The following is a 27,326-nucleotide window of genomic DNA, read 5'->3' on the forward strand; positions in this document are numbered from 1 at the left end:
GGTCTGGACACAACATTTCCTGCACATATTTATATATTGGCTCATTAGTAGTATAAAAAAACATAGAGTATCATCAAAGTCGAGAGAATGTCTTATGGCTTCGGTGAGGCGGTATCTCAAGTTGTCATCCCCAACTTGTAAGGTCAACTCCTTGCCGTCCATATCAATAAGAGTCTTGGAAGTACACAAGAACTGCCTTCCAAGTATCAATAGGACATCGACATCCAGCACTACAAAGTCCACAGGAAATATATACTTGTCAACCATCACAAGTGCATCTTCAATGATGCCCTTCGGATGTCTAATCGTTTGGTCCGCAAATTGTAATGTCATCCAAGTTGGCCTAAGCTCTCCCAAGCCTAGATTTTGAAAGAACGAGTAGGCATGATGTTGATACTAGTTCTAGAGTCAGCCAACACCTTCTTTTCACCCAAATTACTAATGTTGCATGGGATGATGAATCTATCGAGGTCCTTCTTCTTGTCCGGCATATTATTTTGCAACACTGCCGAACATGAAGCATCTAGAATCATATATGCACTCTCCTCCAACTTCCTCTTGTTGGTCAAGAGGTCCTTGAGAAACTTTACATAGCGAGGCATTTGAGGCAATGCCTCCACAAATGGGATATTGATGTGTAAGTGCTTGAATAGACCCAAAAACTTCTTCTATTACTCATCAACCTTGAAGGATAAGGGATTCTTGGCTTGTAAGGTGGTGGTGCTACCTCCTTTCCTTTAGTTCTCTCCTCAATCCCCATGACCTCGGGTGCATCAACATCGGCCTTCTCACTAGAGAGCCTACTCACAACCTTACGACTACTTCTCAAAGTGATCGCCTTTACATGTTCCTTGGATTAGTCTCCGCGTTGCTAGGCAAACTCTCTTGAGGTCTCTTCGACAGTGTCTTCGCAATTTTCCCCACTTGATTCTCTAAATTGTGCAGTGAATGCTATGTGGTTGCGAAGTGTATCTTCAACTGACTGAAATCGTATGCTCGATGATTGAATGAACTTGGTTAAAGCTTTCTCTAGATCGGGTCATCGGGTTTTTCCAACCCTGAAACTCAGTTCTCCATATTCGGGGCTAGTTGTTGTTGTTGGAAAATCGGGTGGTGCCAAAGTCTTCTATTGCCCTTGATTACTCTATGAAAGATTAGGGTGGCTCCTCCAACCCGGATTGTAGGTGTTGCTATATGGATTGCCTTGGCCTCTCATTGCATTACCCACAAAATCCACTTGCTCTACTAAGGATATACCACCAATAGAAATCGAGAAATCAGATAGAGCATGTTCTCTCCCACACCCTGTGTAACTAGTCATGGCCGCTACTCTAGGAGAAGTTAGAGTGTCTAACTTCTTGCTCAATGACTCAATTTGAGCAGCAAATGAGGTAACTGCATCAATCTTATGAAGTCCAATTACTTTCTTTCTGTCTTTTGTGTTCATTGATAACTGCTCATAGCCATTTCTTTAATGAGATGTCGGGCCTCTTTAGGGGTCTTGCTCCCTAAGGTACCTCATACTGTAGCATCAAGTAATAGCTTTGTGCTTAGGTTCAACCCATTATAGAAAGTCTGAATAATCATCCATTTCGGGGAACCCATGTTGAGGACATTTTTGCAAGAGCTCCTTGAACCTATCCCATGTCTCAAATAAAGAATCCAATTCCATTTGCACAAAGGAAAGATATTTTATTCATAAGCTTCACAGATCTTCTAGGAGGGAAATATCGAGAGAAAAAGCTTCCACCATTTCAATTTCATGTAGTGATAGATGCTCTAGGTAATGAATGTAGCCATTGTTTTGCTTTCTCTTTCAAGGAAAAATGGAAAAGGCCCTCAACTTGATAGCATCATCCGTAACACCATTAATCTAGAGCATATCACACACTTCCAAGAAGTTCTATGTGATTGTTTGGATCCTCATCGACTAAACCATTAAATTTTGCCGATAGCTGTAACATTTGGATGAATGCTGGCTTGAGCTCAAAAATATTTGATCATGTAATCAGTGGCCGCACAATGCTAGATTGTGTGCCAAGAAATTGGCCAGTCTGGCATAATCTAAGAGTGTCCTCTGGTGTTGACACACCGTTGCATGTGTGTATACCGCAAGTGCAAGGGTTTGTCGAAGTAATAATACCCCTGTGAGTGGGTAGTGGAATCCACAGGAAATAGTGATCAGAAAAACAAAGATTGCTATTTAACTAGAACAAAGATGAATTGGTAGTGATGTGAACAAAATCAATGCAAATAAAAATAAGAAAACAAGAACGAGGTGCAAATAAAAAATAGCAGAGACAATTAGCAGAAAATGGGGCACCCGGACATTGATCATCCCTAGGACTATTGTTTCAAGTGCAAAGACCAATCATTATGTCTCCTAACTGATGTCTAATAAGTCATGGATATCTTTAAACACACAGTTCCAAAACTTAAGGTCAACCGTGACTAACCCTAAACTATGCCCCAGTGGAGAAATCTCTCAGTCTCAACACCTCACACAGTGCTAGGTTGCTTTAGGCTCTAGGGATTCAAAGTGATAAACCCTATTCCCTTATATAGATCTAACCCTTTCATCCAAGAAAAAGACCCCTAGTCCCCTAGATACTAAAGATTACTTCAATGCTTCACTCTATTGCTTGAATAATTAAGCCCCAGCGGAGTTCATCTGACTTGTGATAATTTTTGGGGAAAAAAAGTGAAAGAAAAAATAAAGCCCCAGCGGAGTTCATCTAAAAGTATATTTTTTAGTTGTGTATTTGGGGTGGAAAGAGTTACCACCTATGAAGTATGAAGCTACTCTCATAAGTTGGATACTAGTTATGCCCTAATGAGAGAAAGAGATATCTCATGAGATGAGTGAAAGCTACTACCCCGGTAGAAAGAGCTACCACCTCGAAAGTGTGAAAGTCACCTTAGTGGCCGCTTTGGAAAGGGCTACCTTAGAGGATCTGTGAAGGTACTACCGTTTCCTTGTTTTGTTTTGTATTTAAATAAGTCCCTTATGCTTAGAACTTTGAGGAGTATACGTTGGGTTGACTTGAGTGAGTTTATACACACTTACTTTATTTCAGGTTTGTTGTTCTTTTTTGATTCGAATTTTTTAACTAGAGAAACCAATTTTCATATTTAGTGTTGAAATTCCCCTTACTTGTAGAATACCTCCCTTGCATGCTTTGGTGAACCTAAGGCCAAACACTTTCCATATTTCCTTCTTCTATGCTTCAATGTTTTAATTTTGCTTGAGTACAAGCAAAAAGCTTAAGTATGGGTGAAGATTTGATAAGTGCTTGTGTATTAGTGATACAAAGTATACTTTTATCAGATTTTATGGCTAATATGTGTGCTTTTGTGTTCTTTTTGGCCATATAGGATTGTGGAGCCAAATAGAGAAGAAAAAAATAAAGTAGATTCCTAAACTTGAACGAACTCTTCGTAGAAGGGGTAAAGAACTTGTGCACGAAACAAACAAATCAAGCTAAGGTAGAAGATGAAGGGTCAGATATGGCAGAACATAATGAGCAATAGAGGACATTATCAGATTATGCCAGACCCGCAGTTCTTGGCACACAATCTAGCATTGTATGGCCACTGATTACTACTTAGAATATCAAGGTAAAACTAGCATTCATCCAAATGCTACAACAATCAGCACAGTTTAATGGGTTGACCGATGAGGATCCAAACAACCATATTGAAAATTTCTTTGGAAGTGTGCGACATGCTATCAAGTTGAGAGCCTTCCCATTTTCTTTGAAAGGGAAAACAAAGCAATGGCTACATTCATTACCTACAGCATTGATAAGTGCTTGTGTGATAGGAATGCGAAGTGTTCTTTCCTTATGATGAGCATTACGTTTCTCGGGTTTTAATGCTAATATGTGTGTATTTATGTTAATTTCATGCAAATAGGGTTATGAAGCCGAAAGTTAAAGAAAGAAACCAATCTGGGTCGCAAGCGCACTATTTGGAGGAAATCTTGAGAAGATTCAAACGCGAAGACATAAGTCGGGTTCAAGATGGAAGAATGTGTGCCAAACTCCTTGTATTCAAGTTAGAACTATGATTTGGAGTGGCACAAAGGTAGTCACATTCAAGCATTCCGGCTTGTGCATTTATAGCAAGATCTCCACTAACGTGTCCGTTATTGAAGAAGCAAAGCGATTCACGACACAAATGTGTGCCCGTTTGCATTACCTTGATGAAAGCATGGATTGGGGAGAGTTTTCAAGCCGGTAATGTAGCAAAACATTGCACCATTTCACTGTAGTAGGTACTGTTTATAGCCGGCCGAAACTAAGCAAAATAGACAATCCACACGGCCGTGCAAAAAATCTATAGGGGCACCCGCAGGGGCGTGTGGATTCCCGATTTTAGCTTATTTAAAGCTGATTTCAGCCCCAATTTCAGCATTTTCTTCCCCATCTTTTCTTTCAACTTGAGAGAGGACGACGACTAGGATTTTGGGAGATATTGGCTAAGGATTTGGAGAGGTTCTACGGCTCTGACATAGCGCTCTGTTTGAAAGAAGGTTAGTGAGAGAGCTTTCGTCGGCACCGATCCGAAGAGGTGTATCTTAGGCCGGACAAAAGGACCCTTGCGACGAGTAGAGGACTTTCGACAAGACCATCAACATGACTATCGAGGGGGTTTTCTATGGATTATTTGATTTTACATTTGATTTCATTGATTGTAACTAGCTCTATGGAGAGCTAAATCCCTTAGTGGGTACTTGGATATTTGTGAACCCTAGGATGTATTCATTTCATTGAACTTCTTTATTATGCTTTCAATTAATTGATGTTTTATTTGAGTTCCAATCTTGTATGCTTGATTGTATGAATACTCCCCTAGAGTGACACTAGGGTTGAGAGTTCTTGTTGGTAATCCTTGTGAGTGTGTGACACACCACGAGAGTTAGACAAAGCTAGATTGGAGAGGGTTGAGAGGGTGAGTCGAGAGGTAGTGGAGCGTCCCCTTTCCCCTCTGGTGTGATTTATTCTACCTCCGTTTCCTTAGTCTCTTTGCGCTCATAGTAGAGTGAATGGGCTAAAAGATGACCTTCCGCTAGGGCTTAGTTGCTGAGGTAACGGAATGAAGTGTTGAAGTGATCTTAGCACCTAGGGCTTAATTGTGGCTAGGGACCTTCCACCTGGACCTAAGGGTTAGGTCTATATATAGGAAGAGGATTTATCACTTGGAATCCCTAGAACTCATTGCAATTCTATACGAGTGCGAGGTTGAGAGGTTAGTTAATTTCTCCTCCGGGACATGTATAGGGTTAGGCATGGTTGACCTTAGGTTTTGGACCATGTATTTAAGGATATCCACGACTCATTAATGCATTAGTTAGAAAGCATAATAGAGGGTTTTTGCACTTGAAACGATTATCCTAGGTGGAACAATATCATGGTACCCCACTTTTATCGATTGTCTTACGTTCTCCTTTACTTGTGCTCTCTTTCTTGTTTCTTTTACTTTTATTACTTTACATCTTATCACACAAACCATTATTCATCTTTGTTTAGTTAAGAAATAATTCATGTGTCTTTATCCCCTACTCTCTGTCGATACGATACCCACTCATCTGGGATTTATTACTTTGATAACCCGTGCACTTTCTGGGATATACGCAAGGAGATCCTTGTCAAGCATCGATCACTACATGGGAGGAGATGGTAGAAGCTTTCCTTGCCCTGATATTTCCTTCATGGAAAATCTGCGAAACTTAGGAATGAAATATCCTCTTTTGTCCAAATGGAATTGGAGTCTCTATTTGAGACATGGGACAGGTTCAAGGAGCTTTTGCGGAAATATCCTCAACATGGGTTCCCCAAGTGGATGATCATTCAGACTTTCTATAGCGGTTTGAATACAAGTTTCAAAGCAGCTAGTTGATGCTACAGCAGGAGGTACCTTAGGGAGCAAGACATCAGAAGAAGCTCGACATCTCATTGAGGAGATGGCTATGAAAGGTATCAGTGGAACAAAAGCGATAGAAAGAAGGTCGCCGGATTTCATGAGATTGATGCAGTTACTTCATTGATGGCCCAAGTGGAGTCATTGAGAAAAATGTTAGACACACTAACCTTTAATAGAGTAGTAGCCGTGACTACTTGCACAGGGTGTGCGGGAGGACATGCTCCATCAGATTGCTCTGATTTCTATTGGTGGTACATCCTCGGTAGAATAAGTGGATTTTGTTTGTAATGCAATGAGGAATCAAGGAAATCCATATAGCAACACCTACAATCCAGTTTTGGAGGAGCCACCCAAATCTTTCTTGGAGTAATCAAGGGCAATAGAAGATGAATGCACCACCCAGTTTCCAACAACAACAAGAAGCCCCGAACATGGAGAACCAAGCTCATCCAATCGTCATATACAAGGTTCCAATCGGTTAAATCGATACTTCGCAACCACACTATGTTATTACGCAACTTGGAGAATCAAGTGGGGTAAATTGTGAAGTCTCTATTGGAGAGACTTCAAGGGAGTTTATGTAGCAACACCGAAACCAATCCGAGGGAAGCATGTTAAGGCGATCAGTTTGAGAAGTGATCATGAGGTTGAAAGGTAGAATTCTTGGTGAGAAGACCAATGTAGAAGCACCCGAGGTCGTAGAGGTTGAGGAGGGAGTAAAAAGAAAGGAGGTGGCACCCCACCATACAAGCCAAGAATTCCTTATCCTTCAAGATTGAAGAACGACCAAAATGATGAGCAATACAAGAAGTTCTTTGGTCTATTCAAGTAATTGCACATCAACAATCCTTTTGTGGAGGCGTTTTCTCAAATGCCTTGGTATGCAAAGTTTCTGAAGGATCTATCAATTAACAAGAGGAAGTTGGAGGAGAGTGCATCTGTGATTCTAGATGCTTCATGTTCGATGCTATTGCAAAAGAATATGCCGAATAAGAAGAAGGACCCCAGAAGCTTCATCATTCCGTGCAACATTAGTTACATGGATAAAGAAATGGCATTGGCGGATCCAGGGGCTAGCATCTATGTCGCACACTTCCAAGAAATTCTCAATATGGTTATTTGGATCCTCATCGACCAATACATTAAACAATGCTGATTATTGTAGCATTCTAATGAATGCTGGTTTTAGCTCGATATTCTAAGTAGTAATTAGTGGCCGCACAATGCCAGATTGTGAGCCAAGAATTGCGGGTCTTGCATAATCTGATAATATCCTCTATTGCTTATTCTATTATGCCATATCTGACCCTTCACCTTTTACCTCAGCTTGATTTTTCTGTTCGTGCACAGGTTTTATACTCATTCTATAAAGTGTTCGTTCAAGTTTAGGATCACCTTCAACCAATGTTGAAGGGTTCCCTCGGGACATAACCTGGAGCTGCAACCAAAGAAAGAAAAACAAACAAATCAGAATGATGGAAGAATAAGATAATGTGAAATAGAACAAATGGTGAATAGATAAAATAGCAAAAGTGCAAAGTATCTCTAAAATGCCTATTCCTCCCTAACGGTGCCAAAAACTTGACAACGCCCTTTTGCGTGTGAACCGCAAGTGCACGGGTTTGTCAAAGTAATAATACCCCGGTGAGAGGGCTAGTTGAATTCACATGGAATAGTGATTAGAAGGACAAAGATTTGCTATTTAACTAGAATGAAAATGAGTCAAAAGTGGTGTGAAAACAAATCAATGCAAATAGAAATAAGAAAAGAGAAAGGAGCCACAAGGTAAAAGATAGGAGAGGTAATCGACGATAAAGGGGTACCCGGATATTGCTCACCGTATGACTATTGTTTCAAGCGCAAGACCAATCATTATACGTCCTAACTGATGTCTAATGAGTCATGGAGATCCTTAAGCACACGGTCATAAAACTTAAGGTCAACCGTGACTAATCCCTATACTATGCCCTGGTGGAGAAATCTCTTAGTCTCGATACCTCATATTGTACTAGGTTACTTTAGGCTCTAGGGATTCCAAGTGATAAACCCCATTCTCTCATATAGGTCTAACCCTTTGGTCCAAGTGAAAGACCCTAGTTACAACTAAGACAAGATACTAAGGATTACTTCAACGCTTTCACTCTGTTGCTAGCGCAACAAAGCCTAGCAAAGATTTGTCTCTTAGCACTTCACTCTATTATGACCACAAAGAACTCTTTGAATGTGGAGGTAGAATAAATCTCACCGGAGGGTGAAAGGGAACACTCCGCTACCTATCGACTCACCCTCTTAACCCTCTTCAATCTAGCATTGTCTAACCCTCATGGTGTGTCACTCATCCACAAGGATTACCAAAATGGATTCTCAACCCAAGTGTCACTCTAAGGGAAAATCAACACAATAAGTATTCAAGATTGGAACTCAATTAAAAACATTAATTAAGGGAAGTATAAATAAAATGTCAAAGAAACAATATCATCCTATGTTTTATAAGTCCAAGCACCCTATTAAGGGTTTAGCCCTCCATGGAGCACAATACAATCAATAATGAAATCAAAAGTAATGAGATGCAATCCATGAATAAAACCCCCTAGAGCACACGTGCTGATGGTCTTTGGAATAGCCAAAGTCAAATGTCCCCCAATCAAACCTAGAGCACCTCGTCGATCGAAGGAAAGCTCCCCCATAGCTCTCTCGAAGGCTGTCGAAGGCCGTGACTTCTCCAAAAACCTTGCCAAGCTTCTCCCAAAACCCTTGTTGGGGGTGCCTCCAAAGATGGAGAAAAGATAGCCAAAAAGATGGGAAAAATATACTGAAATCGAGCTGAATCGTGACTTAAATAGTCTTGGAATCGATCATCCACACACTTGTTTGAATTTGTAGAAGTTGATTTTTCAACGGGCGTGTAGATTCCTGCAGTATATGTTTTTGTGAGTTTATTTGATTAATTCTTGTTTCAATACTTGTAGGTATGGCTTCCAGATCAAAGAAGCAAGCCGACAAGCATCCCTGAGAGCCTTCACCTGATCTAGAACACATATAATTCATGATTCTGAAGCACCAGGCTTGTTTTGCTAGATTGGTGAAGCTAAAGTTTGAACAGGCGCGTATTCCCGACGTAGATGCTTTGAGAGAGGTTTAGTTAGCTGATGATATGGCAGATGAGATTGAGGAGATGCTTGTAGTGGGTAGTTGGAGACGGTTGTTGTCCATACAGAGCATACAGAGCACTATGTGGACAGGGGCAGTACAAGCCCGGGGTGTCAAATGCTACTTGTCTGTCTCGGTTGAGCTACAGGTACATTCATGTCATCCTGAGCAGATCAGTGAATGTCCGTGGTGATAGTACCGGAGATTTGAGTGACAGGAGCTTTTATATTTGTACTCCATAGTACAGAGCAAGCCGTTACATATGGGACATATTATGGATGAGGATTTGAGACATCAAGGGTAGTATGCAGAGTGGGTCTCCTTTTCTCTAGTCTATATATCATGAGACTCATTATAGGTATGGCTCTCCTAGATGCGATTAGAGTGACCGAGAAGACGATAGTTCCAGCACCCCTCGGCTTAGAGACCATGCACATGATGGGAATAATTAGGAGATATAGGGATGGGGTATATGTACTAAACATGCCCCCGCCAGAGTTAGTCGAGGTCGATGGAGTGGCAGTAGAGGGATCAAAGTCGGTGCTTGAGCCACAATAGCAGCTGGAGTAGATAGAGGTATCTCCCACAGCACAAGAGCCACCTCCAGGGCGTATTTTTTTCCTCACACCTTGAGCCCATGATCGCTTTGAGAGGCTCGAGAGTGCGGTAGGAGTATTAGAGACAGATCTAGCTCAGGTTCGCGTAACACAGGTCGCGAACCACAGAGAGGTCAATGCACGTCTCGATATCCTACAACAGTTATTAGAGCGAGAGCCGACATCATCTTTGTGATGAGACCGAGGATCCCTCAGGCATCTCCAACACCATCATCACCGATTCTAGCGCCAGCCGATCAACTTATTCCACCAGTACCAGTACCAGCACCAGCAGCAGAGGAGCCCGAGCCAAACACTGACGCTTGATGCTTCTTTTATTTCTTTATGTTTTTGTATTTCATTTTCTATATTTTATTTTGGACTTGCATTCCTCAGAAAGGATCTTCCTTCTGAGTTTATCTTTTATTTTGTTGTCTCGGATGTATTTCATTATTTTATCTTTATATGCTCGAATTTATTTTGTTTTTGTTGAGCTTCACTGAATCCCCCTTGTGTATATGTGTAGATGGTCTTGTGAGTATGGAATTTGAGGAGTAGTCATAGATATAGTCAATGTGATTTTCACATGGCTGTGTGTGCTTCACAACCCATTGGAACTCAACTCTCAAGGATTATAGCTCCATCAAATGTACAATTAGGAGTTCAGGGGAGTATTATTTCAATTCCCCACCTTCACATTTGATCTTGAATGTTATACTCTTTATTGTGCTTGCATGCGTACATTAAGGGCAATGCACATCTTAAGTGTGAAAGGGGGGAGTTCACATTGCACATGTTCTTTACACAAGTTTTGACTGAAAATACATGCTCATGTAGCAAATGGCGGTTTAACTTTAATTGCAATGGTTGTATTCTTAAGTTTAAGAGAATTTTTTATATTGAATGTTCTCATGCTCTAGGTTTTTACTTGAATTTCTAGGGATTTTTGCCCGATTTACACTTGTTGCACTACTTGCTTATGAAACCTTGTGGAAACTCGTGTTTGATGTTTAAGGGACTAGTTAGTTTTGTTTCTTGTCCTAATTATCCTAGGGTTTACAAGTCCAAGCACCCACTAGGCGTTTAGCTATCCATGGAGCACAATACAATAAATAATAAAATCAAAATTAAAAAGATGCAATACATGAATAAAACCCCATTGAGATTCCATCAGAAGTGACAAAAAAAGAAGAAAGAGGAGCAAATAAAAGATAGGAGAGGCAATCGACAAAAAATGGGGTACTCGGACATTACTCACACTAGGGCTATTGTTTCAATTGCAAGACCAATCATTATGTGTTCTAACTGATGTCTAATGAGTCGTGGAGATCCTTACACACACGGTACCAAAACATAAGGTCAACCATGACTAACCCAACACTATGGTGAAGAAATCTCTTAGTCTCAACACCTCACACTATGCTAAGTTGCTTTAGGCTCTAGGGATTCCATGTGATAAACCCTATTCTCTCATATAGGTCTATCTCTTTAGTCCAGGCTAAAAAACCCTAGTCACAATTAAGCCCTAGATACAAAGCATTACTTCAACACTTCACTCTGTTGCTTGCGCAATTAAGCCCAAGTGGAGTTTGTCTCTTAGCACTTAACTCTATTGTGACCACAAAGGACTCATGGAATACGGAGATAGGTTAAATCACACCGAAAGGGAAAGGGGACGTTCCACTATCTTTCGATTTACCCTCTCAACCCACTTTAATCTAGCATTGTCTAATCCTCATGGTGTGTCACTCATCCACACGGATTACCAAGATGGATTCTCAACCCTAGTGTCACTCTAAGGGAAAATCAACTTAGCAAGTAATGAAGATTGGAACTCAATTAAAACATCAACTAATGAAAGCATGATAAGTGGTCAAAGAAGCAATATCATCCTAGGGTTTATAAGTCCAAGTATCCACTAGGGGTTTAGCTCTCCATGGAGTAAAAAAAATACAATTAATAATTAAATCAAAAGTAAAGATATGAAACTCTATGAATAAAACCCCCTTGGTGTTCGTGCCGATGGTCTTGTGGACTGCCCGCGTCTTCTCCAAAGGCCCCCTCGTCAAGCCTAGGGCACACCTCGCTGGATAGGTGCTGACAAAGCTCCCCTAATAACTTTTTTCCGAAGGGAACACGGTGTTGAAGGCTGTCAAACCTCTCCAAAAGCCTAGCCAAAGCCTCTCCAAACCCTAGCCGCTAGCACCTCCAAAGGTGGAGAAAAGATAGCCAAAAGATGGGGAAAAGATTCTAAAATCTGGCTAAAAATCACGAGTTAAATAGGGTTAGAATCGGGCATCCACATGGGCATATGGAATTTCCACACGTTCGTGTGAATCTATAGGAAATGGTTTTTCAGTGCCCTGTGAACAGTAAGTACTGCAATAAATTCCTACAGTGATTTCGTTACAATACATGCTACAATACTCTGCCAAAAAATACTCCCGAATCTACACTTTTCATCGAGGCAACATAAACAGGCACACACCCATGCTTAAATCGCATTGCATCTTCAAATAAAAACACATTTGACAACAATCTTGCTAGAATTGCACAAGTCGGAACATATGCTTGTGAATGCCTTTGTGCCCCTCTTATTTGCATATTCACATGAGCACAACGGAGGTTGGCACACACTCACATATCTTTGAGCACAACTAGTGCCTTCACATGTGTTCACTCCAAGATTTCATCAACAAAGTGCATTCACAATCTACTTTGGCTTCTATCTTCTATACTAATTTCTAAAATCCCTACATGCACAAACGAACACAAATACACATGTATTAGTGATAAAATTTTAAAAAAAGTAATGTTCATCGTAAGAAAAGAATAATTTGTATTACTAATACATAAGCACTTATCAGCTGCTCATTCTGTTCTGCCATGTTATCTGACCCTTCACTTTCTATCTCAACTTGATTTGACTATTCTTGCACAGATTCATTTTCCCATTCTATGAATTCTAATTGATTACCGGCAAGTATACGGGATCGCCAAGTAACACCCTGTGAGTGACACAGGGGTCGTATTCCACGGGACCAAAGAAGTATTATTACTCACTCTTCATCTATTATCTAGTCTACAATTCTTAGTAAGTAGAAGAAATAAAACAAAATAAACTAACCTATGCTAATCCTATGGCTGAGTAACTAGCACACGAATGTAAACAAACAAGGGAGTATCAAGCACGAGAAGGGAGTGTTTGGACAAGGAATCCACCTAGGGTTATCATTAAGGCCCAAACTAGGATGAGTTAAAGATGCATTGATGATAATTGAGACCTAGAGACCTTGTGAGTAGATTAGCCCAATCTCTCGGTGACTAACCCTTGATCCCATACGAATGTTGATCGGAATCTCTTCTAGATCAACACACCTATGATCACATTAAGTTCTAGGAGTTCTCTAATAGGAATAAACCTACTATCCTTCGGCTTAAAGCTAGCAATGGAGGGCTACAAACACCCGATCTCTTGCGTGTAGGCACAAGTATCCCCTTTCAATCTTTCCTAGATCAAGCATACGTGAGTAGGTCACATCTAGGCATACAACTCATAGTAGAATTACGGATCTTTCCATACATGTAATTTTAGACATGAAAGCATGAAAGATTGAATCTCAAACAACCATCAAATTCAATGAAGAGCAACATTCTAAGTTCATACACAAGAATAGACCCTAGGGTTCATCCAAATCCAGACACACCAATAAGTTAATTCTTCATGATAAGGGATACTTATACAATCTACAATGAAGACAAAAACATAAAAGAAGTAATGAAAACCCCCCTCTAGGTCATAACCTCCTTGAATGGATGAAGCTTTGAATGGTGATGCAATGGTAGCTTAGATCTTCACTCCAACTCCTTCTCCTTTGCTCCTCTCACTCTTGGTGATGATGTGTACTTGTTTCCTGCAAGGAACATCTCCGGAAGATGGCCAGAAGGCCTCAAGAATGTGTTGTGGCGTCGGCACAAGGGGCCAAGAAGAAGTCTCCTCTCATTTGCCCAAGAAATAATCATTTATATCCCCTAATGCCTTCCATACCGGGTCCATACTGCCTCAACGAGGTGGTCCATACTGGGTCAATGAGGGGGTCCATACTCCCTCAATGAGGGGGTCATTGACTCAGTATGCCTTCAAACAAGTTCTTTTTCTTCTCTGGCTACAGTATCTATCTCGGGTTCAATCCAGGGCAGCATTGAGGCCATATGCCTTGGATCAATTCCTGACTCGAAAATCATCAATGTGCTACAGTGATTTTGCTACAGTCGATGCTATAGTTCCACTGCTACAGAAATCTGCTGAAGTGAATACGCTACAGTACTGCGACCTGATTTTCTTCTCTTTGTTGCCCAAATCATATCTTCGTATCCTCCATGGCTCTTTGATGCCCTAAAAAGCAAATAATACATGATTAAGCATATAACGGCCATTCATTCATATTAAAACATATGTTAGAAGTATGGAATACATATACTGAAATACATATATTTAAACACTTATCAAATATCCCCACACCTAAGCGTTTGCTTGTTCCCAAGCAAACAAATCATGAAAAACAAAGAAAATGATAAGTGGCTAAATGTATTACATCCGTCTCAAATAAATTCAAGACTCTAAAAGTAATGAAAAGTGATATACATATGATGAGTTACAAACAGTAAGCACAATAGAAAGATCCTGTCTCACTTCCTATATGTCTATGCCATGTGTATGAACCTTGTATTTCATTTGCCCTGATCTGGTCTAGCCTACTGACTTCAATCAAAATAGCTCTAGATGCTAATCACTCCACATGTAAGAGTATTGAGTCTTAAAATGCTAACTGTTACTTCAATGAACAAGTGAGATTCTTCTAATTCTTAAACTTGAATTAACTCCCTTTTCCTTCTGAAAACCTCTAGTAGGTAGTCAAAAAGATCACTAGGGTTTTTATTTTCATTTCATTTCATATATTTTTTTTTCAAGTCTGACAAACATAGACCGCACAAAAAAACTTTCTGGAGGGATGCACATACTGGTTAGGTACAAGAGCCATCGAACTACTCGATTACAGTCTACATAGACGCATTCATGCTTCATTAGCAGAGGAATACTAACATAGACTCATTTTTCTTTTTCTATTTCATTTTTTTCCTTTTTTCATTTATTTTTTTCATTTTTTTATATTTTATTTTTCACATTCACCCTAGATCACGTCTTCAAACTACTCTACATGCCATAAAACTAGAGCTACCACAACAAGACTTAGAAGTTCTTAAGAGTTCATTGAAAGAAAGAACTTAGAATTCTAAGGCCAAGTATTCAAAGTTGTGTGTTAAGCATACAAGAGAGTTAGAGTAGTCATGTTGGCTATTCCCAGGGCATCAACACAAGATTCAGTGCACAAGACAATACTAGAGGTGAAACAAGATTCAATAAAGCACAAAAAGCATGTAACTCACATCAATCAATGATCCACGCTAGAAGAATCTTACAAGAATGAATAAGCTATCATGGGTAACACTAGCATGCAAAAAATGACCCAAATACATGAAATACACCCATCCCCACACCTAGAGTTGTACATTGTCTCCAATGTACACTAATCATGAAAAACAAGGTAATATATGCAATGAAAACAAAAGTGGAGGGTGAAAACAAACTTCCCGGTTCATCTTGTGCAAATGGCAAGAAGTAACCCGAACACAAAGTATGGTGAGCTATACATATCAAGTCAGCCTTTCACCAAATGGAAGGAGGGACTCACCAAGCTCCCTTAATGACCCTGCAAAAATTTACAAATAAGAGATGGGGAGTAATCATGCAAACACTAACACGAAAAACCTAGAAAATAAAAGCTAAACAATAAAACAAAGTGTCCATGCTAGTCCTTGTCCTTAGTATTAGGTTTCTCATCACAAAATGACATCTTGTTCTATGTTCTTGTCCAAAAATATGGTCACCCATGTGGTGTAACACATATCTCCATCATTGTTGTCAATTTCTTCATCCTCATCATTCCTACAAACCATGAAAAACCCAATCAAGCATAGAGGAATCCAATATAATTCAAAATGTAGTGTATGAGATGAAGAAATAATGAAAAATATGATGTATAGTGTCCATATGGCTGTATGGGGGACATATGGGTACTTTGAAAGAACTTCCCCAAAAACATGAAAATCGAAAAATTTTTTACATAAATTCAAGGGAGACATTGATAAGTGCTTTTCCGATAAGAATGCAAAGTATTCTTTCCTTATGATGAGCATTACTTTTCTTGGGTTTCAACGCTAATATATGTGTATTTATGTTACTTTCATGCATATAGGGTTGTGGAGCCGATTATGAGAGAAAGAAGCCAATGTGGATCGTAATGCACCAATTTGAAGAAAATCTTACGAAGGTTCAAACGCAAAGACATAGGTCGGGTTCAAGATGCGGGAATGTGTGCCAACCTCCTCGTATTCAAGTTAGCACAACGATTTGGAGGGGCACAAGGGCAGTCACATTCAAGCATTCCGACTTGTACATATAGAACAAGATCTCCACCAACATGTCCGTTATTGAAGAAGCAAAGCGATCCACGACGTAAACTTGTTCCCATTTGCGTTACCTCGATGAAAGCATGGATTCAAGAGTATTCCGGGTGGTATTGTAGCAAAATGCTGTAGTAAAAGTACTATAGTAGCATTGTTTATAGCCGGCCGAGAAAATAGGAAAACAGAGAATCCATACGGTCGTGTGGAAATTCCACATGCCCGTGTGAAAAATCCATAGGGGCACTCACGGGGGCATGCGGATTCCCGATTCCAGCCTATTTAAAGCCGATTTCAGCATTCTTTTCTCCATCTTTTCCCCAACTTGAGAGAGGGCTTCAGCTAGGGATTTTGAGGGATATTGGCTAGGGATTTGAAGAGGTTCTACGGCTCGGCATCGCGCTTTGTTTGGAAGAATGTTATTGGGAGAGCTTTCGTCTGCACCGATCCGGCGAGGTGTATCCTAGGCCGGACAAAGGGACCCTTGCGACGAGTAGAGGACTCTCCACAAGACCATCACCATGACTATCAAGGGGGTTTCTATGGATTCTTTGCTTTTACATTTTGATTTCATTGATTGTAACTGGCTCCATGGAGAGCTAAACCTCCTAGTGGGTACTTGGATATTTGTGAACCCTAGGATGTATTCGTTTCATTGAACTTCTTTATTATACTTTCAATTAATTGATGTTTTATTTGAGTTCTAATCTTAAATGCTTGATTGTATGAATACTCCCCTAGAGTGACACTAGGGTTGAGAGTTCTTGTTGGTAACCCTTGTGAGTGAGTGACACACCATGAGAGTTAGACAAAAATAGATTGGAGAGGGTTGAATGGGTGAGTCAAGAGGTATTGGAGTGTCCCCTTTCCCCTGCAGTGTGATTTATTCTACCCCTGTTTCCTTAAACTCTTTGCGGTCATAATAGAGTGAATGAGCTAAGGGATGACCTTTCGCTAGGGCTTAGTTGCGAGTGCAACAGAGTGAAGTGTTGAAGTGATCTTAGCATCTAGGGCTTAATTGTGGCTAGGGACCTTCCACCTGGACCAAATGGTTAGGTCTACATATAGGAAGAGGATTTATCACTTGGAATCCATAGAGCTCATTGCAATTCTATACGAGTGCGAAGTTGAGAGGTTATCTAATTTCTCCTCCTGGACATGTATTTAAAGATCTCCACAACTCATTAATGCATTAGTTAGGAAGCCTAATAGAGGGTTTTTGCTCTTGAAACGATTGTCCTAGGCGGAACTATATCCGGGTACTCCACTTATATCGATTGCCTTACTTTCTCCTTTACTTGTGCTTTCTTTCTTGTTGCTTTTACTTTTGTTATTTTACACTTTATCACACAAATCACTATTCATCTTTCACTTGGTTAAGAAACAAATTAAGTTTCTTTACTTCCTATTCTCTGTGGATACCATACCCCCTCATCTGGGATTATTATTTCGACAAACCCGTGCAATTGTGAGGGACCTTGTCAAACATCATCCACAACAATCACACCACAAAAACAAAGCCAAATACTTGATAAAATCCATAAATAAGCTCCAAGAATGCAAGAAGAATGATGAAGATAAAAACTAGGGCATCAAAAAGCTTACCAATCAAACCTTGAGAAAACTCGAGTTAAACCTTTTGTGAACAATTAGATTGAAACCTCAAAGAGTTTAGGAGGTGATCTAGGCGAAGAAATAAAAGTTTTTGGCCAAGGAATGGTGGAGAAAAGAAGAGAGAAAATCAGGGTGAAGAAGGTGGAGAAAGAAGAGTGAGAAAAGGTGGGCAAAAAGCTAAGGCATAGCTCTTGCTACAGTGCATACAACCTCAATGAGAGACCTCATTGAGGCTCTTTGTAGTAGTGTAAAGTTTTTGGAAAATCTAGACGCTTCAATGAGGTCCACATTGAGGTTGTTTAGGCCCTGAATTAATTTTAAGCCTAAAGATACTCCTCCAAATGTATGGGCAAGGCTACAAGGTGTTTCTAAAATCATCTCCAACATGAAATAATAGTTCAAAATTTCGATCTAATGCATGAAATACTATCCAAAACATGAATTTCTCAGGAAGATAAATGATTAAACCACAAGAAAGACGATGAGAAAAATGTACAAGGAAAGTGAGCATGAACTTATTCCCACAACAAAACATAAAAGAAGCATACAAACACGTAACAAAAACACAATCAACACTTAACTAAAAACAAGAAAAGAAGAAAATAAAGAAATTGAAGCTTGGGTTGTCTCCCAAGAAGTGCTTGTTTAACGTCATTAGCTCATCATACCTCTTCCTTGCCTTAAGGAGGCTTGAAAAGGGTGTGTTCCTCCCAGCAACTTGCAGCATAGCTACTTCCATGAAAGAAAAGAATTACCTTCCGAGATGGTGAGCTTGTGGAGACCAAGAACATGGTACCTTTAGGCCTCCATGGGAAAAGTTTAGGCCGAGAGTTGTGCAATTTAAACTTGGGCGGATCCTTAGATGGGTTTGAACCTCCTCCCCACTTCCACTTTGGTCTCGGCTGAATTTCCTTGGAGCTTCCTCAAAAATCATTTCGGCCTCCAAGGGAATAGGTATGGTTGAAAATTTTTCAAACTTGGCATCGATGGGTCCTTGGATGGTGTAAACCTCCTACCCACATCCCCTTCTTCAACCATTGTCAATCTTCCATTAATTGCCCACAAAAATCATTTGGGCCTCCAAGGATAAAGTTTTGGTTGGGACATGTACAACATTAGCATTGGTGGGTCATTGGATGGCTTCAACCTCCTACCCATATCTTTAGTTGTCCCGAATAATTCTCTTTTATGCTTGGTGTTTTGAGTCACTTCCATGCTAAGGGCTAGCTCAAGTGATATTTGAGCTACTTCTTCTACCTTTTTCATCTCCAATACACCAAATTTCTCACCCCACCTTCCTTCCATCATATTTCTCTTCAATTTCATCATTGTTTGTGGGTTGGGAGTTCTATTGCTCATTCTTGAAATAATTGTTCAACCCGACTCTCTAATTTTTGAAGAGACTCTTGCACCAACAAAAGTGTGGCATCGAGGGCATGGAGTTCGGTGGTGAGGGCATCAAATTTGGTGTTGATGTCTCGAAATCTCTGTTCAGCATTTATCATGAATTTTGCCAACACATCCTCTGTAGTAAATCTCTTTACATACAGTGATTATTGCATTTGGGAACCCTGAGGAGGTGCAACCTTCTAATTTTGCTTTTGATTCAATGAAAATTTTGGGTGGTATTTCCACCCCGGATTGTAAATTGAGCTATAAGGGTTTCTTTGTGGTCTTTGGTCTTCAATATAATCAACATGGGCATCAACTTTAGTGGCCGAAATTGTGTTAGAATCATTCAAATTGCGAGCCCCTTGCATTTTCTGAGGAAATTGCACCTTGCACAAAAGAGGATAAAAGAACAAAGTTAAAGTAAAATAAGAAAAATATGTACAAAGAGTAATATGTACAAATAAAAGAAAAATGGCTAGAGCAATAGATTACAAGTTTTCCTAATATTCCTTGAATTCCCCAGCAACGGTGCCAAAAAAACTTTGATTGATTACCCACAAATATACGGGATCACCAAGTAATACCCTATGAGTGACACAGAGATCGTATTCCACGGGGCCAAAGAAGTATTATTACTTCCTCTTCATCAATTATCTAGCCTATAATTCTTAGTAAGTAGAAGAAATAAAACAAAATAAACTAAGCTAAGCTAATTTTATGACCAGGTAACTAGCACACAAATGTAAACAAACAAGGGAGTATCAAGCACGAGAAGGGAGTGTTTGGACAAGGAATCCACCTAGGGTTATCATTAAGGCCCGAACTAGGATGAGTTAAAGATGCATTGATGATAATTGAGACCTAGAGACCTTGTGAGTAGATTGGCCCCAATCTCTCAGTGACTAACCCCTGATCACATACGAATGTCGATCGGAATCTTTTCCGGATCAACACACATATGATCACATTAAGTTCTAGGAGTTCTCTAATAGGAGTAAACCTACTATCCTTTGGCTTAAACCTAGCAATGGAGGGCTACAAACACCCGATCTCTCGGTGTGTAGGCACAAGTATACCCTTTCAATCTTTCCTAGATCTAGTATACATGAGTAGGTCACATCTATGCATACAACTCATAGTAGAATTACGGATCTCTCCATACATGTAATTTTAGACATGAAAGCATGAAAGATTGAATCTCAAGCAACCATCAAATTCAATGAAGAACAACATTCCAAGTTCATACACAAGAATAAACCCTAGGGTTCATCCAAATCCAAACACAACAATAAGTTAATCCCTCATGATAAGGGACACTTTACAATATACAAGGACGACAAACACATTAAAGAAGTAATGAAAACTTCCCTTTAGGTCATAATCTCCTTGAATGGATGAAGCTTTGAATGGTGATGCAATGGTAGCTTAGATCTTCACTCCAACTCCTTCTCCTTTGGTCCTCTCCCTCTTGGTGATGATGCGTGCTCGTTTCCCACAAGGAACATCACCAGAAGATGGCCGGAAGGCCTCAAGAATGTGTTGTGCCGGCAGCCCATGAGGCCAAGAAGAAGTCTCCTCTCATTTGCCCAAGAAATAATCATTTATATCCCCTCAAATGCCTTCCATACCGGGTCCATACTGCCTCAATGAGGTGGTCCATAATGGGTCAATAAGGAGGTCCATATTGCCTCAATGAGGGGGTTATTGAGGCAGTATGAACTAGGCAAAATCCATTATAGCTCTCGTAATAGTATCTATATTTGATCAATGAGCTCCTCATTGACCCAGTATGCCTTCAAACAAGCTCTTTTTCTTCTCTGGCTACAGTATATATCCCGGGGTCAATCTAGGGCAGCATTGATGTCGTAAGCCTTGGATCAATTCCTGACTCGAAAATCATCAATGTGCTACAGTGATTTTTCTATAGTGCCACTGCTATAGTACTCATGTTACAGAAATCTACTGCAGTGAATACGCTATAGTACCATGACCTGGTTTTCTTCTCTTTTTTGCCCAACTCATATCTTCGTATCCTCCATGGCTCTTTGATGCCCTGCGAAGCAAATAATACATGATTAAGGATGAAACGGGCATCTATTCATATAAAAGCACATGCTAAAAATATAGAATACATATACTGAAATACGTACATTTAGACACTTATCAAATTCTTCTTCCAATGTCCGGATCTCCTTCACCCAATGTGGAATGGTTTCTTTAGGTTATAACATAGAGCTACAACCAAAGAAAGAAAAACAAATCAGAACGATGAAAGAATAAGAAAATGTGAAATAGAACAAGTGATGAATAGCTAAAATAGCAAACTGCAAAATGTTTTCAAAATGTCTATTCCCCGGCAACGTCACCGAAAACTTGACACACCCCTTGTGTGTGTGTACCATAAATGCACGGGTTACCGAAGTAATAATTACCCTGGTGAGTAGGTAGTCGTATCCATAGGGAATAGTGATTAAAAACACAAGAATTTCTATCTAACTATAATGGAGATGAATTAATAGTAGTGTGAATAAAATCAATGTAAATAGAAATAAGAAAAGAAGAAGGAGGCGCAATAAAATGATAGGAGAGGCAATCGACAGAAAGTGGGGTACTCAAACATTACTCACCCTAGGACTATTGCTTCAAGTGAAAGACCAATCATTATGTCTCCTAACTGATTCTTAATGAGTCATGGAAATCCTTAAACACGTGGTCCAAAACCTAAGGTCAACCGTGACTAACCCTACACTATGAACCAGTGGAAATGAGTACTCCCGATGCCTCACATTGTGCAAGGTTGCTTAAAACTATAGGCACTCCAAGTGATAAAAACCCTGTTCCCTAAAATAGATCTAACCCTTTAGTCGAGGTGAAACACCCATAGTCACAATTAAGCCCCAGATACTAAAGATTACTTCAACGCTCAATTTTGCTTCTTGCACAACTAAGACCCCAGTGGAGTTTGTCTCTTAGCACTTCACTCTATTGTGACCGCAAAGAACTCATGGAACGCGGCAGGTAGGTTAAATCACACCAAAGAGGAAAGGAGAAGTTCCACTACATCTCGATTCACCCTCTCAACCCTCTCCAATCTAGCATTGTCTAACCCTCATAGTGTGTCACTCATCCACACGGATTACCAAGATTGATTCTCAACCCTAGTCTCACTATAAGGGAAAATAAACTCAACAAGCATTCAAGATTGGAACTCAATTAAAACATCAATTAGAGAAAGCATAATAAAAGGTCAAAGAAACAAAATCATCCTAGGGTTTACAAGTCCAAGCACACACTATAGGTTTAGCTCTCAATGGAGCAAGATACAATCGCCGAATCGAAATTAAAAACATGCAATCTATAAGTAAAACCCCCTTGGTGTCCATGTCGATGGTCTTGTAAAGTAGCCTCATCTGCTCCTAAGGCACATCTTGCCTAATCAATGACGATGAAAGCTCACCCAATGACTATCTTTCGAATGAACACGGTGTTAAAAGCTGTAGAACCACTCCAAAAACCTAGCCAAATACTCTCCAAACACTAGCCGCGAGCGCCTCTAATGATGGACGACAAGGTCCCCTTGCGTATATCCCGCAAGTGCACGGGTTTGTCGAAGTAATAATCCCGGATGAGCGGGTATTGAATCCACAGGGAGTAGGGAATAAAAAACATTTAATTCGCTTCTTAGCTATGTGAAAGATCAATAATGATAAGTGTCACAATGATTCAATTCTCAAAGGTAAAAGCAACAAGTAAGAGAGCACGAGTAAAGGAGAAGATAAGGCAATCGATAAAGATGGGGTACTCGGATAATGCTCCACCTAGGATAATTGTTTCAAGTGCAAGAACCCTCTATTATGCTTCCTAATCAATAAAATGGTGAGTCGTGGAAATCCTTAATTACATAGTCCCAAATCTAAGGTCAACTATGCCTAACTCTATACATGTCCCAGAGGAGAGATTAGATAACCTCTCAACCTCGCACTCGCATAGAGTTGCAATGAGCTCTAGGGATTCCAAGTGATAAATCTCTTCCTAATTATAGACCTAACCCTTTGGTCCAGATGGAACATCCCTAACCACGATTAAGCCCTAGATACTAAGATCACCTCAACACTTCACTCCGTTACACGCGCAACTAAGCCCCAGCGGAAGTTCATCCCTTAGACCATTCACTCTATTATGGCTGCAAAGAACTCGAGGAACGGAGGTAGAATCTATCATGTCGGAGGGGAAAGAGGACGCTCCTGTACCTCTCGACTCACCCTCTCAACCCTTTCCAACCTAGCTTTGTCTAACGCTCGTGGTGTGTCACTCACTCATAAGGTTACCAACGAGAACTATCAACCCTAGTGTCACTCTAGGGGAAATGTTCATACAATCAAGCATTCAAGGTTGGAACTCACAATGAACATCAATTAATTGAAAGCATAATAAAGAGATTCAATGAAACAAATACATCCTAGGGTTCACAAATACCCAAGTACCCACTAGGGGTTTAGCTCTCCATGGAGCTAAGTACAATCAAAGAAATAGAATGTAAAACCAATAAATCCATAGAAAACCCCACTCGATGGTCATATCGATGGTCTTGTGGAGAGTCCTCCACTCGTCGTCCAAGGATTCCCTCATTCGGTATAGGATACGCCTCGACGGAAGCTCCCCTACCAACCTTCTTCCTAAGGAATGACGATGTCGGAGCGGTAGAACCTCTCCAAAACCCTAGTCAATACCCCTCAAACCCCTAACCGAAGCCCTCTCTCAAGTTGGGGAAAAGATGGAGAAAAGAATACTGAAATCGGGGCTGAATCGGCTTTAAATAAGGCTGGAATCGGGCGACTACACGGGCCTGTGGATCTTTCACACGCCCATGTGGAATTTCCACACGGGCATGTATAATTTCCACACGCCCATGTGGAATTTCCACACGGGCGTGTATAATTTCCACACGCCCAGGTAGGTTATCTGATTTCCTGTTTTCTCGGTCGGCTATGAACAGTGTTGCTACCGTACTTTGCTACAGTGCTTAGCTATAGTATTCGGCCTGAATAGCTTCCCGAATCCATGCTTTCATCGGGGTAACGCAAACGGACACACGTTCACGTCGTGGATCACTTGCTTCTTCAATGATAGACAAGTTGGTGGAGCTCTTGTTCTATGTGTATAAGTCAGAATGCTCGAGTGTGACTGCCCTTGTGCCCCTCCAAATGGATGTGCTAATTAGAATACGAGGAGGTCGGCACACACTCTAGCATCTCACACCCGACCTATGTCTTCGCGTTTGAACCTTAGCAAGATTTCTTCCAAAATCAGTGCATTGTGATCCACATTGGCTTCTTTCCTTCATAATCGGCCTCACAACCCTACCTGCACGAAAGTAACATAAAAACACACATATTAGTGTAAAAACCCAAGAAAAGTAATGCTCAAGATAAGAAATGAACGTTTCGCATTCATATCGCACAAGCACTTATCAAACTCCCCCACACTTAAGCTTTTGCTTGTCCTCAAGCAAAAATTAAACATTCTGTGCATCAATGAAGAAAATATTGAAAGTGCTTGGCCTTAGGTTCACCAAAGTATACAAAGAGAGCATTCTACAAGTAAGGGAAATTTCAACACTAAATATGAAAGATCAAAGCTCTAGCTAAAAACTTGAATAAAAAAGGACAACAAACCCGAAATCGTGTACGTGTGTGAACTCACTCAAAACAACCCAAGGTATACTCCTCAAAGTTCTAAGTACAAGGGACTTATTTATCTACAAAAGTGACAACAATTTCAAAGATGGTAGTAGCTTCACACATCCTCTAAGGTAGACCTTTCCAAAGCGGCCGCTAAGGTGGCTTTCACACTTTCGAGGTGGTAGCTCTTTCTACCGGTGTGGTAGCTTTCACTCATCCTATGAGATAGCTCTTTTTCTCATTAGGGCATAACTAGTATCTGACTTATGAGAGTACCTTCATACTTCATAGGTGGTAGCTCTTTCCACCCAACAAGCACAAATAAACAATAAAACTATTTTGTTCTTTCTTTTCATTTTCCATTTATATATATATATATATATATTTAGAATTTAACACAATAAACAACTATAACTAGTCCCTTTAACATCGAACATGAGTTTCCAAAAGAGTTTAAAGAGTGAATAGTGCAGTGAGTGTAAATCGGGCAAAAATTCCTAGAAATTCAAGCAAAACTAGAGCATGAAAAGATTTAATGTTAAAAATTCTCCTAAACTTAAGAATACGATCATTGCAACTAGGGTGAACCGCCATTGGCTATGTGAGCATATATCAATCAAGAACAATAGAAAAGATGTGTGCACTATGAAACTCCCCCCCACACTTAAGATGTATATTGCCCCCAATGTACACATGCAAGATCACTCAAAATGTATATCATTCAAAAGCAATTATGGGAGAAGCAATCAAAACAATACTCTCTTGACTCCTAGTTTTGCGTTTGATGAAGCTAATTCCAAGGGAGTAGTGTTCCGACGGGTTGTGAAGCTCACACGGCCAAGTGCCTAAGCACCTTGGCCATGCCCATGACTAAGTCTCAATTCCCATGATGACAAGACCATCTGCGCGCATACACGAGGGGGTTCAGTGAAGCTTAATAAAAACAAAATCTCTCGAGTATATAAAAGATAGACAATGAATACAACTCGAGATGCAAAATGAAAATAAACTCAGAAGGAAAATCCTTTATGAGTGAACAAGTCTAAAAATAAAATTCATAAAAGGAAAATAAGGTAAAGTCAAGTGTTGGTGTCGCCCTCGGGATCCGGTACTGCTGCTGGTGAAGACGCACATGGTGGGTCCACCGGTGCTGGGGTAGGGGATGGAGATGCTGGAGGAACTGAAGGGGCCTGAGGAGTCCTTGGCCGCAAGACAAATGATGAGGCGACATCTCGCTCTAAGATCTGTTGTAATACGTCAAAACATGTCATAAACTCTGTGTATTGAGTGGCCTGCGTAGCCTAATCTCTGCAATCTCAGCTCGAGCCTCAGCTACCTCTGTCCGTATCACTCCCAAAGCACTCTCGAGCCTCTCGAAGCGATCATGAGCGCGAGATGGTGAAAACATACGCACGGGGGGTGGTTCCTCTACCACTGGAGGTGCCTCGGTCTCCATCAGTGCTTGCTGAGGCTTGGGAGCGGGCTGAGATGCCCCGGCTTCATCTCCCTCATCCTCGACTATCTCTGGAGCTGGTAACAGTAAAGCAAAAATACCTGTCTGAACCCGGCGGACCATGCCCATCAACCTCATCGTCTCTAGGCTCAGGGGCGCAGGTATAATTATCTTCTCAGCCCCGCGAATCGAGTCCAAGAGACCCATGCCCAATACTAATCTCGTGATGTATGGCCCCGAGAAGATCGCTCCCAATCTAGCATAGTGCCCTTGATATCTGATGTACTCGGCCATGATGTGCCCTAAGTGAATTGGTACATACTGCTCCATTGAGTACAAGTACAGAAGTTCCTGCCAGCTCAGAACACCAGTGCTATCACCACGGCCATTCACCAACCTACTCATGATGGCATGTAAATATCTGTATGCAGGTCGGGAAAGGCACGTGGCCTTAGACACCCCCGGCTCTTACTGACCCTGACCACATAGTACTCTGTAAGCCCTCTGCGGTGTCAAGGCGCCAGGGTAATCAGTAGGTAACTGAGAGTACTCCTCAGTGTCTGTGAATGTTTCCTCATACAAGCCAAGCATAATTGAAAACTGAGTGATGCTCAAGCTATGGTGGTGTCCAAGTGCTCTAAACTGAATAGTGTTCAAACTGTCAAAACTCGCGTAAGATCTATCAAACTCGAATCATGATAGCACCTCCAGTGCAAACTCTCGGATGGCTGGCTCTCTAATCATCAATAACTGCCTCCAACCACCTGCTGAAACGAGATCCTCGACCTCATCAGCGACCTCATCTCCCTGCTGTAGACCTCTCAATATACTCGTGTCTAGGAATCGAGTCTGTCCGAACTGGAATCTCGACAAGCGCTCATAGCGAACCTGATGCTCTGGAATCGTGAAACTCATACCCTCAGGTTCAGAGGATAACTCACGCGGCCTCTTATCAGCTTGCTTCTTTGACCGAGGTGCCATAATCTGCAA

The 27,326-nt window shown here is 40.7% G+C and overlaps 2 non-coding genes across 2 annotated transcripts; one reads left to right on the forward strand and one right to left on the reverse strand.

The window, feature by feature from the left end:
* Nucleotides 1-1,598: 1,598 nt before the first annotated feature.
* On the forward strand, nt 1,599-1,706 carry LOC120272751. Its single transcript, XR_005540290.1, has one exon. It is a non-coding gene; the product is annotated as a small nucleolar RNA R71 (small nucleolar RNA).
* A 4,021-nt stretch (nt 1,707-5,727) lies between these two features.
* LOC120272747 lies at nt 5,728-5,834 on the reverse strand. Its single transcript, XR_005540286.1, has one exon. It is a non-coding gene; the product is annotated as a small nucleolar RNA R71 (small nucleolar RNA).
* Nucleotides 5,835-27,326: the final 21,492 nt, after the last annotated feature.

Source organism: Dioscorea cayenensis, chromosome 11 (genome assembly GCF_009730915.1).
Source record: "Dioscorea cayenensis subsp. rotundata cultivar TDr96_F1 chromosome 11, TDr96_F1_v2_PseudoChromosome.rev07_lg8_w22 25.fasta, whole genome shotgun sequence".
Classification (NCBI taxonomy): Eukaryota; Viridiplantae; Streptophyta; class Magnoliopsida; order Dioscoreales; family Dioscoreaceae; genus Dioscorea; species Dioscorea cayenensis.